At 35.3% G+C, this 14,478-nt stretch overlaps 1 protein-coding gene and 2 non-coding genes across 9 annotated transcripts in view; 2 read left to right on the forward strand and 1 right to left on the reverse strand.

The window, feature by feature from the left end:
• Positions 1-14,478, forward strand: part of Lar (tyrosine-protein phosphatase Lar) — a 652,517-nt gene that overhangs the window by 327,868 nt on the left and 310,171 nt on the right. The gene's annotated exons all lie outside the window — the stretch shown is intronic.
• On the reverse strand, positions 6,183-6,255 carry TRNAS-GCU (transfer RNA serine (anticodon GCU)). The gene has a single exon. It is a non-coding gene; the product is annotated as a tRNA-Ser (tRNA).
• On the forward strand, positions 6,316-6,389 carry TRNAS-GCU (transfer RNA serine (anticodon GCU)). The gene has a single exon. It is a non-coding gene; the product is annotated as a tRNA-Ser (tRNA).

The following is a 14,478-nucleotide window of genomic DNA, read 5'->3' on the forward strand; positions in this document are numbered from 1 at the left end:
GTAGCGTATTAGTACATTAAATAATAAATAAATTTAGCCTGCTAGATCCCGTAAGGGCAAGGGCCTCCTGATTGATAGGGCTTGGCTCAGTAGACTTCACTCGTTAGGTGAGCTGGTCCTAAGGAGTACATTAAATACTCTTAAAAACAACTGAAAATGCCAAAAATTTTGTTGTGTTCCTATATGTAAAAACCAGGGAAAGCCTTTTGTCTTCATTCAGGTCCCGAAATATACTGAATGTATGCTTTAAAAAAAAAAAAAAAAAAAAAAAAAAAAAAAAAAAAAAAAAAAAAAAAAAAAAAAAACTAATTAAATTGCGCCTCGAAAGTGCTAGCAATTAAACAAAAATAACTACTTCAAGTAAGAAATTGCTGGCTACAGTTTAATTTTGGAAGAGGAAAAAGAAAAATTAATAAAAATATAGCAACCTCCACAGCAAGCTATGTTAGCTTAGATTATATTCAGTACTTCTAGGAGTCTCCGAAGTTTACGTCTGCAATAAACTCTCCATTAACTGGGATGTTTATTATCCAGGACGATCCGTAGTGAAATCCATTTCGTGAATAATGTTTTTAATGTACTGTACCCTAATTATTAAAACCATGTTTTAACTTCAAATTTTCAAAATCATTCTACACAGTACTCAAAACTGCATGTCCTTAACCTACAAAACACTGGAATAATCGTGATACTACTGCGATCATATTATATCATCTTATCAAACATTGCATTTGATCTTTCTGTAACTACTGAAAAAAATACGAGGAATTCAATTGTGACAAAACGCAATTTCTACTGGGTGTTCATTTCAAAGTGTGTCATGACGTCACTGTTGTTGGGTCACCGATTTGAAGCGAGTTTCAGCTTATATGTTAGAGAAGTTGCCTATTATTTAAGGCGTTCTTCAATCTGAACTTGAGAACGTGTACGGTATAACTTGAACGTCGTAGCAAAGATGGCGGTCTGTACGGTCTGTGTGCTACCATAACCTCTTTCGAACTGTGTTTTGCGCCGGCAAGTCGTACGCAGGGTATTTGTTATCATCGGTTGCGTACGGTAACATTCCACAATACAAATCAAATGCTCCGTGTCCATGTTGACCGTCGAAGTTAATGTCAATAAATACGTAAGTAATCGTCTTAACCCTCTCCCCATATCCCGACAGTACGTGTTTCCAAACAGTTCACATTCCTGCCACTACTGGCGTTACCGTACGTATCGGTACGTACTCTTCAGAATGAACGCCGTACTTGCTAGGCAACTTTTCTGCCTCATAGGTTATACACCTCTGCGGAAGTGTAGGAAGATTGAATTCTCTAGGCTCATCGGCTAGCCACATGATGGCAAACAGCGAGCCATGACACACTTTGAACTGAACACCCAGTAGTTGGTGTGGTATGTTTAAAAGAGCTGCGCGTAGCATTTTAAAAATGTTCTCCAGACCTTAAAAAGTAGTAGGCGTGGGCAAAATTTAGGACAGAATGTTAAACAAAAGTATAAGGTAATTATTTATGTAAAAATACAAAAATATTTATCTTTACCATTTTGGCCAATAATTCAGTCCTAGCTACCACATGTGTAATGAATACTGCGATTTTACTAACATCTCCCATCTCACTGTTGCTTCATGGTTAACATGTAAACACCTTATCACAGTCTAGTATGTATATACAGTTGCGAAGCTTGGGATGATTTTTTGCATTTCTCGCGATAGTTGCTAGCCGCTTGGAGCGCTGTGAGTACTAGGAACAATAGACTGTGCCACAGTCATCGTGATCTAATACAGGCCGTAAGGCAGACCATGTAACTCGCTTAACCTGATCACGAAGGGCGGCGTTTCAACCATATAAATTAGTTGGAATGCATAAAGAGTAACATATATTTCTCTAAAATGTAGTGTAATTGCATTAATAAAATTTAAAACAATGATTATGAGACACTTCAGACATAAATCACTTGCGAGTTAAGATGAAATATTATTTTTGGTGTGAAAATTACGTTGTTCGTATGTGTAATAGACCTACCTGCCTTTATTTCGATTAAATATTGCGAAATTATTGTACATTCATTTATGCACGATTCAATAATATTGAAATTATAGGTTATGTTTACTGTCCCAGTTGCCCCTTTCTGTCTAATTTTAGTGGTCTCCAATGCCCTGCCAGTCATATGGAAATATTATAGGTTATGTTTACTATATCTTATATTCCTAAATTCGCAGTTATACATTATAATTAAGCATAATGTCATGTATGATACTCCGCACATTCAATTTGTCTGTATTTTAATACTACAATTGAGTATTGAATTATTGTATTTATCTACTACCTAAGAGAAGAAGTAACAACCGTATCATACGTACACTAATTTCATAGGAGTGGTATGATAAATTTTCTGTCTTTATTAAGGAAGGTAGATGTGCTATATTAAATCACAATATAAATTCTTTTTTATTAAACCTCAAAATAGCTTCCATTCTAAACTTAAAATGTTGATACGAAAAGATTATGTTAACATATAAAATTCTCTTCACATTAAAATAACCCAGTTTTGTAATTATTTCTGCAACATAGGCTATTATGCAACAAGAAGTAAAGGGAACTTATGGACACATTACACAAAATAAAACTTAGCTATGATACGCAATAAAGTTATAATATAATAATTCACTGAGCTCCGTACACTGAAATAGAAAACCCGAACAAACATTACGGCCTGGTCTAGATCGAAAAGGCATTGACTGTGCCGTATTTCGTATTGTTGTGAAAAGTTTGTAAACTGTAAAATGTTCGTTATCGGTTGTAATGACTGTAAATGGCTAAAATACAATAATTTGTATAATAATATGGGACAAGGAGACGTTTGTAGCACTATTAGTTCTAAGAAAAAGAGGTCAGAGTTATCCTTCTTCCGAAAGATCCAGGAAAGTGAATAAAATATAATATATACTTTATGAAAATAAACCTTATGTATTTCGTATTTTAATAGTGGAAGGAAGGTGTTAATTTTTTAAAAGAACACGATATCAAAAGTACAATACATTTTATCGCCTGCTAGGGAAAGAGTCTGTGATACAGCGATAGTAGCGATCCTGGTGGCTAGCAACTATATTTGGATGCATATTTCAACTGTCCATGTTTGCATATTTAGTACGTATTGAGCTTCGCAACTGTATATACTAAACTGTGACCTTATCGAAATTTAAAAGCGTGTATTGTTTAAAACCTGATACCGTATTTTGTGTAGATTTGTCGATTAATGTACACATCATAGGATTTCAAGTAATTATTGTTTATATCTTAAATTATTCATTTTGCCTGTTCTTCCTGTAAACATTAATTCAAAGTTTAATTGAAAAACCCAATTCGTATTTATTTTTCAAGGAATTTGGACGTCAGTAGTTGGAAAATTGACGCTCATTATTTCTCTGTTTTGCTTGTGTAGCTTCTTCTTATTTAAGCAAATTGCCGAATGAAACATAGAAACTTGTGCTGTCCAACATGCTATTTCTTTTCAGGGACTGACACAGATTAAAGTTGGGTGAAAAAGAAACTTTTTTTGTCCTATCGCATCTTTTCTGTTCTTGCCCTTTGAGTCCTCTTCCGAGATGGAGAAACATTCGTATTTGCAATAAAGTGGCAATGGAGGGGGAAACACGATGTAACCCGACCAATTCCATGCACTAGCAGGGTCAGCAAGGGCTACGTGGGTGACCTGACAGATTCGGACGGAGGGGAAGGACGGCTGTAAGGTCAAGATTCTTTTCTGTCTGATGATACGCCATTTTCTAACTGCAGAAACTGTCAACGTCAGCACGCTCGCTACCATCTTTTTACCTGTCTGCCATACGTTACTTGTTCTCCGAAGTGGCATGCCCATTACTGCAATATTATAAGAAGTCGTATGTTTATACAGGAATCGCCGTAAGCAGAAAAATCGTTTTTGCGTCAAACTCAAAGAAGTCACGCCATCTGCAATTTTTTTTATTTAATTTATACTTAACACTACATTATATTTAGTAGTTACCATGTCCTTCATAAGGTTAAAGATTTACGGGTTCGAGTCCTGCCGAGGACTTCGAATTTTTAAATTTTAATAATCTTTAACATTTTCCATTCTGCTTATGATTTTCCTAAGGTCGGAGACAAATGTTTGAATGAGCTCTAAAATAGAATTCTATTATAAAGTCTTCGGCCGAAACTAGCACCATGTTTAAGAGCTGCACTTGTATGACATTTTGGCTCAATTAATGGGAAAGTAGACTTTTGTTTCGAGTACGATATTCATGTCGATTAGATTTATGTTTTATTTGATTTCTGTGGTAGTAAGTTAGTAAACTATATTTATAAATTTCTTTAGTAGTTAATACTTCAAAATCTGTATAAATTAAATTTGTTGGGTAATCCATATTTTTGATTAGACAAATTTTTATAATCTTGTTGTTTGAATCTTACTGTCTGAAATATATCAAAGAATAATCCCCTAAAATTAATGACTTTACTCACGGTTCATTCTGTATATAGGTATAAGTAGATAAGATTGAATGTTCATTTCATCTCGTGTATAGTTAGATTGTTATACAGTAAATTATTCTTCTCTTCTATGTATTCTCTGACAAGATTTTCTCCTTTCGCCTCTACTGGGTGTTCATTTGAAAGTGTGTCATGACGTCATTGTTGATGAGTCAGCGATTTGAAGCGAGTTTCAGCTTTTGTATCAGAGAAGTTGCCTATTAATCAAGGCGTTCAATCTGAACTTGAGAACGTGTACGGTATAACTTGAACGTCGTGGCAACAGATGGCGGTCTGTACGGTCTGTGTGGTACCATAACCTCTTTCAAACAGTGTTTTGCGCGGCCAAGTCCTACGCAGGGTATGTGTTATCATCGGTTGCGTACGGCAACATTCCACAATACATATCAAATGCTCCGTGTCCATGTTGACCGTCGAAGTTAATGTCAACAAATACGTAAGTAATCATCTTAACCCTCTCCCCATATCCCGACAGTAAGAAAAAACTCACCTCAGTACTTGTTTCCAAACAGTTCACATTCCTGCCACTACAGGCGTTACCGTACGTAACGGTAAGTACTCTTCTGAATGAACGCCGTACTTGCTAGGTAACTTCTCTGGCAGATAAGTAATACACCTCTGAGGAAGTGTAGGAAGATTGAATTCTCTAGGCTCATCGACTAGTCACATGACGGCATACAGCGAGCCATGACACACTTTGAACTGAACACCCAGTATATTCTGAAACTAACATAAGCTTTTCATAATAATGTCTATGTTGGTGCAGCGTTCAAAACTCGTTTTCTAAGTTGGCAGTGTTCTACTTTGAAATCATGCCACGGTAAACAACTATCAAAGAGAACTTTTATACGACTAAGTTCTTGAAATAAATAAGGGAACATAACAATTAAGTGTACAGTATTATCGCATATGGAGTTTAAACTGGAAGCCCAATTACAATTATCTGGAAAATTGCTACAGTAATTATGATTAAAGCTTCCTCATTTATATTTTGTGCAAAATGAGTGCTTTGTGTTTACGTGAAGCGTCTTGTTACGTGCAAATTTGTACTTTGGGATCGTAATTATCTCTTAATTATGTAGAGAAGAAAAAGTAGAAATTTCTAAGCAACGCAGAATTCGGCGTAGGAGACCGTAACCCTAGTATTTTGGATTGGCAATATTGTATAATATTGTTCTTACATTTATTTTACTAACTAGCCAAATCCATGCACTTCGCTGCACGTACTACAAACAAATGAAGGGTTCAGAGCCATAGTGGGCCAAGCGCCATTTATTAAAAACGGAGAAAACAAGGGTTAAAGTTAAGTAAATGCCATAATTCAATGAATATTGACATATCATTTAGTTTTAATGTGTATACTTTATATTACTTGCTATATGTTTCCATTGAATTATGGTAATAACTTCATTTTAACCCTTGTTTTCTACGGTTTTAGTAAATGACGCTTGGCCCATTATGGTTCTGAACCCTTCAAATATCATTTTTTTAACAGACTAGCTTTATGTTTGTTAAAAGGGCGGAAATCCCAAGATAAACTAAGGCCCTATTCATTATCTTAATTAATGGAACAGTTTAGAAACATACAAATCTGGCTTTCAGGTAGTAGCTCCCTGTAAAGCAGGTTTGAATAATTTCAAGGCAAAATTGTTCCGGGGCCGGGTATTGATCCCGGGACCCTTCGCTTAGCGCGCGAACGCTCTACCGACTGAGCTACCCCAGAAACTATACACGACGATCGATACTCGGCCCCGGAAGAATTTTTCCTGGTGTCGTGTATGGTTCCTGGGGTAGCTCAGTCGGTAGAGCGTTCGCGCGCTAAGCGAAGGGTCCCGGGATCGATACCCGGCCCCGGAACAATTTTTCCTTGAAATTATTCAGTTTAGAAACACTTTAATAAAGGGATCTAATGCTAAAACTAATTTTAAAACTACATATATTGGTATGCTTACTTCTGTGTGTGTGTTTTTTTTTTTTTTTTTTTTTTGCGTAAGAATCCGGACTTAGGCCTACTTCTTATGTCACTATACAGATGATGAACAGGCTCTGTACGGCTTTTGTTAAAATCGCGAAAAACTTTTTATTGAGTATTTCATATGCTGTTATTTTATAATTTCAATATTTTTCATTAAATTATTGTATCAGTGTCCAAAAACGCCAGAAACACTTTTCTCCCATGTTCATTCGTATTCTGGCAGGCATCGGTGCCAGATTCAGTGATAGACAAGGTTGGGACTTTCCGCGTAAAAAAAGGTTATTTACATTACAGGAAAATACGCGTAAATAATGCGTAATTAACGTAATAAGTGTAAAAACCCTCCAAGAACTTCTATTTTTAGTCTTCCTTTGTTCAGTTTGTAATGAAAATTTACCATTTGAACTGCCAACAAAAATGCATATAACACGAGGCTACCAATTAATGTTAAAAAAAAATGGAGACCTTAGGAAGATTTTGCAGTTCATATCGGATGAAGTGAAATGTTTCTACGCAGAACTGTACACATGGCCTACGACCAACAAAGATAGTAATGACAGTGGAAGCGAAGATTGAAAAAATAAGTTCATTAATGTTCTGATATACAAAAAGTCTATTCAGCCATGCTTCCCAACTCTTTGATGATTAGTCATTTACGACATAGAATTTGTAAAATTATTACATTTAATGAGTTGTTATGTTCAAATCATAATATTTATCTTAAACTGCTATTACTATAAAAAAGCCTTTATCACTAGAATCGTTTATTTTTAAAACCCTGCAATTGACAGAAACGAAACTTTCGGGAAATCAATAAAAACTATTTAGTTTAATTATTTTTATTTTTATTGTCAAAATGTATTTAACAAGTGATATTAGGCAGTTGCTAAATATTAGGTTTATTCATTATTAGTTGTGTTTTATAATATATATTAGTTCCTCAAAGAAAATGTTATGCTGTTTTTCCAACAAACAAACTGAAAGTAAACAAAAAGCATTACTATTTTCTATGTATTAGAGTGAATGAAAGTAAATATGAATAGCCTAAATGTTATAATCTATGTGAAATCTACAGTGTAAAGTAACTATATATATATATATATATATATATATATATATATATATATATATATTCTGCTGCAACAAACATTTTTCGTATCAGAACTTAAAAGGAATGAATAATCAATAAATGTTAGTTTATTACTCCGTGTATAAACTAGTTTTCTACATTACGTATTTTACATGTCTGGCGATAGATTGTCTGTTTTTCCCATGGGATATTCTATTTCATTTTATAGGACCCCCTGTGGTGGTATCTTGAGAGATGTTACGTTGGTGTAGCTCTTGTTCTCTGCTCCGAGGATGATGATGATGATGATGATGATGATGATGATGATGATGATGATGATGACGACGACGACGACGACGACGACGACGATGATGATAAGTTCTTGAGGGGAGAGTTTAGATAATAAGAAAATCTGGATATGAACCTGTATCCAGCATGGAAAACCGATATTATAGCCCTTGGAATAATGTTGCAGCTATACATTAGGGATATTAATGTATTGAGAATGCTAACACAAAAGTACATTCTCTTTCATCACGAATGTTGTACAGTAAACTTCAGATTATTGCACCAGAATCATAAGAAAGCAGTCCTTCGCGCGTCGTCAATAGATGAAAGAGAGTTTACATTTTATTTTTCATAATACGTGCTTGCTGTATGTTATAGATGAAAGCGTTCAGTATTCAGATTGAAGTCATATTACTTAAACCGAGTATGTAATCTTCTTGATTTAATTCACGTTTATCGCAATTTCTCTGATCAATGATGTTAAGGAATAAACTCTTCAAGTTTGCATCGTATGGATTTATAATTACAGTGAATAACAGAATTATTCGGACACTTAATATTCCACATGTTTATATATATGTTACTAAACATGTTTGCAAAAACGCAGAAATTACGCTTGCGGTTACGTCAAATAAACCAATTTGCATCATATGGACATAAAAAGAGCTTGCTAATGAAACGGTATGGTAACATATTTATATAAAAATGAAAAAATATACAATTTACTGCGTAACAAAAATATTCGGACAGTCGTGTTAGTCCTATTCTGTACACCCCTGTTGATCACTTACATTACAAAGTAGGTGGAAGTACCGAGTTTCAATAATGTGCGAGAGTACTTAGTCTTACTTGTGCTGTCGTTTCAGGAAGATGGAACACAAAATGGGGCGTAATGGTAAGCAAACAACATTAATCAGAGGCAGTTAGTGACATTCCATCACGAAAAAGGGAAAACCATTCGAAACATTGCAGATTTACTTCAGATGAAGAGAAGTACAGTGTCTGACATAATTCTCAGATATAAAAACGAGGACAGAATATAGCTGAGAAAGCAAATAGGTCGCCGAAAAGTCCTCACAGACAGAGAAGAATCTCTTATTATCAGACAGATTAAAAAGAACCCTCGTATAAGTGCCCCGAAGTTAGCTTCTGAAAATAAATCGGCTACGAGTAAAAAAGTGAATGCCCAAACAATTAAGAGGGCAATACATAAACGAGGCTACAACGGAAGAATAGCACGAAAAAAGCCTTATGTTTGTGAAAGGAACAGACGTAAACGACTTTAGTTTCCTAAGGAATATGAAAATAAAGGTGAAGATAGGTGGAAAAAGGCTCTTTTTTCTGATGAGAGCAAATTCAATGTTTTTGGCACCGATGGTAGACAAATGGTCTGGAGAAAGCTTAAGGAGGAAATGAAAACCAAGAATTTGCGAGCTACTGTTAATCAAGGTGGAGAAAATGTGATGATATGGGGGTGCATGTCAGCTTCTGGGGTTGGTGAATTGGTGTTCATCGACGATCTCATGAAGAAGGGAGATATCTACACCTCCTGCAACAGTGCAGAAAAGCTTGGAATTGAAAAGGAATTTATGTTTTACCAGAACAACGATCCCAAGCATAACTCCTATATTGTACAAGAATTTCTGCTCTACAAATGCCCTAAAGTGCTTCATCCTCCTCCACAATCGCCGGATTTGAACCCTATTGAACATTTATGGAAAGAACTTGACAGGAGGGTTGGATCAAGGCCTATTTCTTCTAAAGAAGAGCTAAAAGCAAGACTTCAAGAAGTATGGGTGAAAATTCCTATAGACATAACTAGGGCAAGGCAATTAATGATTTTGCATCTTTTTCTTATGAAGGTTTAAACATTGCTAGCATATATGGAAATGTATGACATTAAAAACTGGGTTAAATAAAAGCAATTCGTTAGGGCATTTTTTTGCATTTTCTTAAGATTTTTACGGATATGTCATTTTTTAGCAATTTTTTGGTCATTTTGAGCATTTTTTTACACTTTTCAGGAAGTCTGTGACATTATTTGTATTTGATTTGAGATTTTTATTATAATTCAGTATTTTCCTTGTCAGTACAATTTCTTGGAATTAAGTAGATGTTTGCTAGCTTCTACCCCTATTTTTCAAGGTATGTGCATAATGAACTTGCCCACTTCTAGGAATTTTATTCAAATTCTTAGAGCGTATGCTAGCTTGTACCCCTATTTTTCAAGGCATAATGAACTTGCCCACTTCTAGGAATTTATCCACACTCCCACAGAGATTCCTTTCTCCAGGTAAACTGACATTTTTATGCTGTTAATTGAGGTGGTCAGTTGTTTCTAGTCGTCTGTGTGAACAAGTCAAGAGCAAAATGCCTAAAGTAAAGGAAACTGCTAGTGTTAAATTAAAGGCATTTGTTTCAAAATATGGAGAAAATATTTTTTCAACGGACGGTCGTATTTTATTCTGCAAGATCTGCGATGTAAGAGTAGCTGCTGAAAAAAAGTTTACGATAGAACAACACATGTCACGGGAGAAACATAAACGTGGCCTGCAGAGACTTGAAAATAAATCCAGTGTAAACTTACAGCAAATGCTTCTGGGGGATACGTGTTCAACGTTTTCGCCATTTTGTGAGAAACTAAGTGAAGCTTTTCTATTGGCTGATATTCCACTTCACAAACTGAATCATCCTAAGCTGCGAACTTTCTTAGAAGAGGAGACCGGAAAATTAATTCCAGATCCCAGAACATTGAGAAGAACATACATAGCTCGGTGCTATGATAAAACTTTGAAAACAATAAGAGAAATGATTGGAGAAAGAAATGTATTCGTACCCATTGACGAGACAACAGACTCTATGGGCCGTTATGTAGCTAATGTTATTGTTGGAGTTTTAGAAGCACACAACCCTGGAGAACAATTTCTACTACATTGTGAGCAGCTAGACAAAGTCAACTACTCAACGATCAGCTTAGTATTTGACCATGCATTGAGAATACTTTGGCCTGATGGGATTCGAAATTCCAGTGTCTTGCTTTTTATAACAGATGCAGCACCCTACATGATGAAAGCAGCTGCTTCTTTAAGTGCACTGTACCCAAAAATGGTACATGTGACGTGTTTAGCACATGCATTACACCGGGTCGCAGAAGAAGTACGTGCAAATTTTCCTGAAGTGGATAAATTAATTGGATGCGTGAAGAAAGTATTCTTGAAAGTCCCCTCTCGAATTTCAGCATTCAAAACAGAAGCTCCAGAAATCCAATTGCCATTTTCACCTGTTTTGACTAGATGGGGAACATGGCTCCAAGCTTGCAGTTATTATTGCAAGAATTTCGATGTTGTGAAGAAAGTGGCTGATTCTTTTGATAATGGTGAGTCAGTGTCAATAAAAAAGGCGCAAGAACTGTTAGCTGATAAAGAAATTGCTGGTAAACTTTCTTACATAAATACTAATTTTGGATTCCTTCCTGATGTCATAACTGCACTGGAAAAATCCCAAGTGACATTAGTGGAACAGCTACAAATAGTGGATAAAGTGGTGAATGATTTGAGCCGTGCATGTGGTAAAGTGGGTGATGCAGTGTCAATGAAAATGAAAAACTGTCTAAGCAAGAACAGGGGGTACACAACATTGTGTTCAATTGGCAGAGCTTTGTCTGGTGAAAATTTTTCTTTTCCTGACTGTCAGTTAAATCCAGGAGATATTTCTTGCTTTCAGTTTGCTCCAATTGTTTCCGTTGAAGTAGAGAGAAGCTTTTCCATTTATAAGTCGGTACTAGCAGACAATAGACAATCATTTTTGTTTGAAAATCTCCGCCAAGTTTTGATTGTTAACTGCAATTCAAAATTGTTGTAAAAGTGCACTTGAAATGAATTTTCTGCAATACAAGGTACTGTAACATGTATTTTTTTTAATTTTATGTAGTTCAATAATCAAGTGAGTACTTAACGTAATTAAAAGTATTTTTATTGGCAATGCTTTGCTTTTTATTGGTCATTTTTTTTGTTTTTTTTAGGTCTTTTTTTTTGTATTTTTAGGTCATAAATGCATTTTTTATTTTGCATTTTTTACTAATTTATAGGTCATTAAATGCCTTGCCCTAGACATAACAAAAAAAAATTAGTACATAGAGTGCCACGCCGACTGAAAGAGGTTATTAAACAGAAGGGTGGTCCTACAATGTACTAATAATAACGAGCTGGATTAGTATTCTTTGTTTTCAAAAAGTGTCCGAATATTTTTTTGTTAGTATTAGAAGTCAAATGTTTTCCTTTATGTTTTAATAATTAGAAGGAAATTAAGTTATTTGGAATTGTTGTGTTGAAAATGTTTATATGAAATGGTATACTTTTAGGGAAAAAATAATTAAAGCTTATTTTTATATATTTATATCTAAATATATGTCATTGAATTGTTAGTTGACGGATGTTCGAATATTTTAGTTACTCACTGTATGCACTGAAACGCATGATAAGGATTTGGCTTCGATAAAATATTTAAGCGATCCTTCCGCATTATTATTTCAGTATATAGCACAGAAATGCGTCTTCTAAGCGTGCACTGAGCGGCTGTAACTTTTTATCGCAGGATATCGCAGAGGCTAGACTTTTAAAACGAGCCTTCGAAGTTGCGGCTCAGAGAAATACTAATGTGGAGAAGAGGTACGAGGCATGCTCTCTTGAACCGACCGCCCAGTTCCTCTCCTCTTGTCAGTGCGTGCATTCCAGTTCGGACTCCATTAGTCTTTCTGCAAAAAACAGAACCGTAACTACTTGTTCATTATGGCTACATCGATTCGATCCGAGGAAGAACCTTGTTTAGCGGTGTATACGACCCCTCACTCGAGATACAAGGCTCTGGTATAAATTAAATTACGTCCGGGAAAACCGCGTATTGGAAGGTCAAAAGGAGGTCGAGCGAGATATGAAGGCCCTCCCCCCATCAATTCATTCCACAACTTTGCTCGAATTTCAAATTGCACTGGTAATAAAAACAGTCCTCAGAGAGAATTCAAAGCAGTCTTCTAAGATTACGGACCGCTGTGTTCAAAGCCGAGCGTTGGGAGGTGTTGCCGTTAGAATGTATGTTTCACGTACGGTGAGTGGTGGTTCGAATCCGTAACTATTCAATTCACTGCACTCGAATTGGGCAGTAATTTATACGGCCACGGAAAGATAGCTTTTTTATATTTTTATTATATCATCATACACAGTATAAATATAGAAGTAGCGTGACACTGTAGATAATAATAATAATCATAATAATAAATTATTATTATTATTATTATTATTATTATTATTATTATTATTATTATTATTATTATTATTATACGATAACAGAGAGAGTTTGGAATTGAACGGGTACATCAGCTACTTGTCTATGCGGATGGCGTGAATATGTTCGGAGAAAATCCACAAACGATTAGGGAAAATACGGGAATTTTACTTGAAGCAAGTAAAGAAATAGGTTTGGAAGTAAATCCCGAAAAGACAGAGTATATGATTATGTCTCGTAACGAGAATATTGTACGAAATGGAAATATACAAATTGGAAATTTATCTTTTGAAGAGGTGGGGAAGTTCAAATATCTTGGGGCAACAGTAATAAATATAAATGATACTCGGGAGGAAATTAAACACAGAATAAATATGGGAAATGCCTGTTATTATTCGGTTGAGAAGATTTTATCATCCAGTCTGCTGTCAAAAAATCTGAAAGTTAGAATTTATAAAACAGGTATATTACCGGTTGTTCTTTATGGTTGTGAAACTTGAACTCTCACTTTAAGAGAGGAACATAGGTTAAATGTGTTTGAGAATAAGGTGCTTAGGAAAATATTTGGGGCTAAGAGGGATGAAGTTACAGGAGAATGGAGAAAGTTACACAACACAGAACTGCACGCATTGTATTCTTCACCTGACATAATTAGGAACATTAAATCCAGACGTTTGAGATGGGTAGGATATGAGCACGTATGGGCGAATCCAGAAATGCATATAGAGTGTTAGTTGGGCGGCCAGAGGGAAAAAGACCTTTGGGTAGGCCGAGATGTAGATGGGAATATAATATTAAAATGGATTTGTGGGAGATGGGCTATGATGGTCGAGACTTGATTAATCTTGCTCAGGTAGGGACCAATGGCGGGCTTATGTGAGGGCGGCAATGAACCTCCGGGTTCCTTAAAAGCCAGTATGAATTATTATTATTATTATTATTATTATTATTATTATTATTATTATTATTATTATTATTATTATTATTATACGATAACAGAGAAGGTTTGGAATTGAACGGGTTACATCAGCTGCTTGTCTATGCAGATGACGTGAATATGTTAGGAGAATATCCACAAATAATTAGGGAAAACACGGGAATTTTACTGGAAGCAAGTAAAGACATAGGTTTGGAAGTAAATCCCGAAAAAACATAGTATATGATTATGTCTCGTGACCAGAATATTGTATGAAATGGAAATATAAAAATTTGAAATTTATCCTTTGAAGAGGTGGAAAAATTCAAATACCTGGGAGCAACAGTAACAAATATAAATGATACTCGGGAGGAAATTAAACACAGAATAAATATGGGAAATGCCTGTTATTATTGGG

Source organism: Periplaneta americana, chromosome 14, assembly GCF_040183065.1.
Source record: "Periplaneta americana isolate PAMFEO1 chromosome 14, P.americana_PAMFEO1_priV1, whole genome shotgun sequence".
Lineage (NCBI taxonomy): Eukaryota > Metazoa > Arthropoda > Insecta > Blattodea > Blattidae > Periplaneta > Periplaneta americana.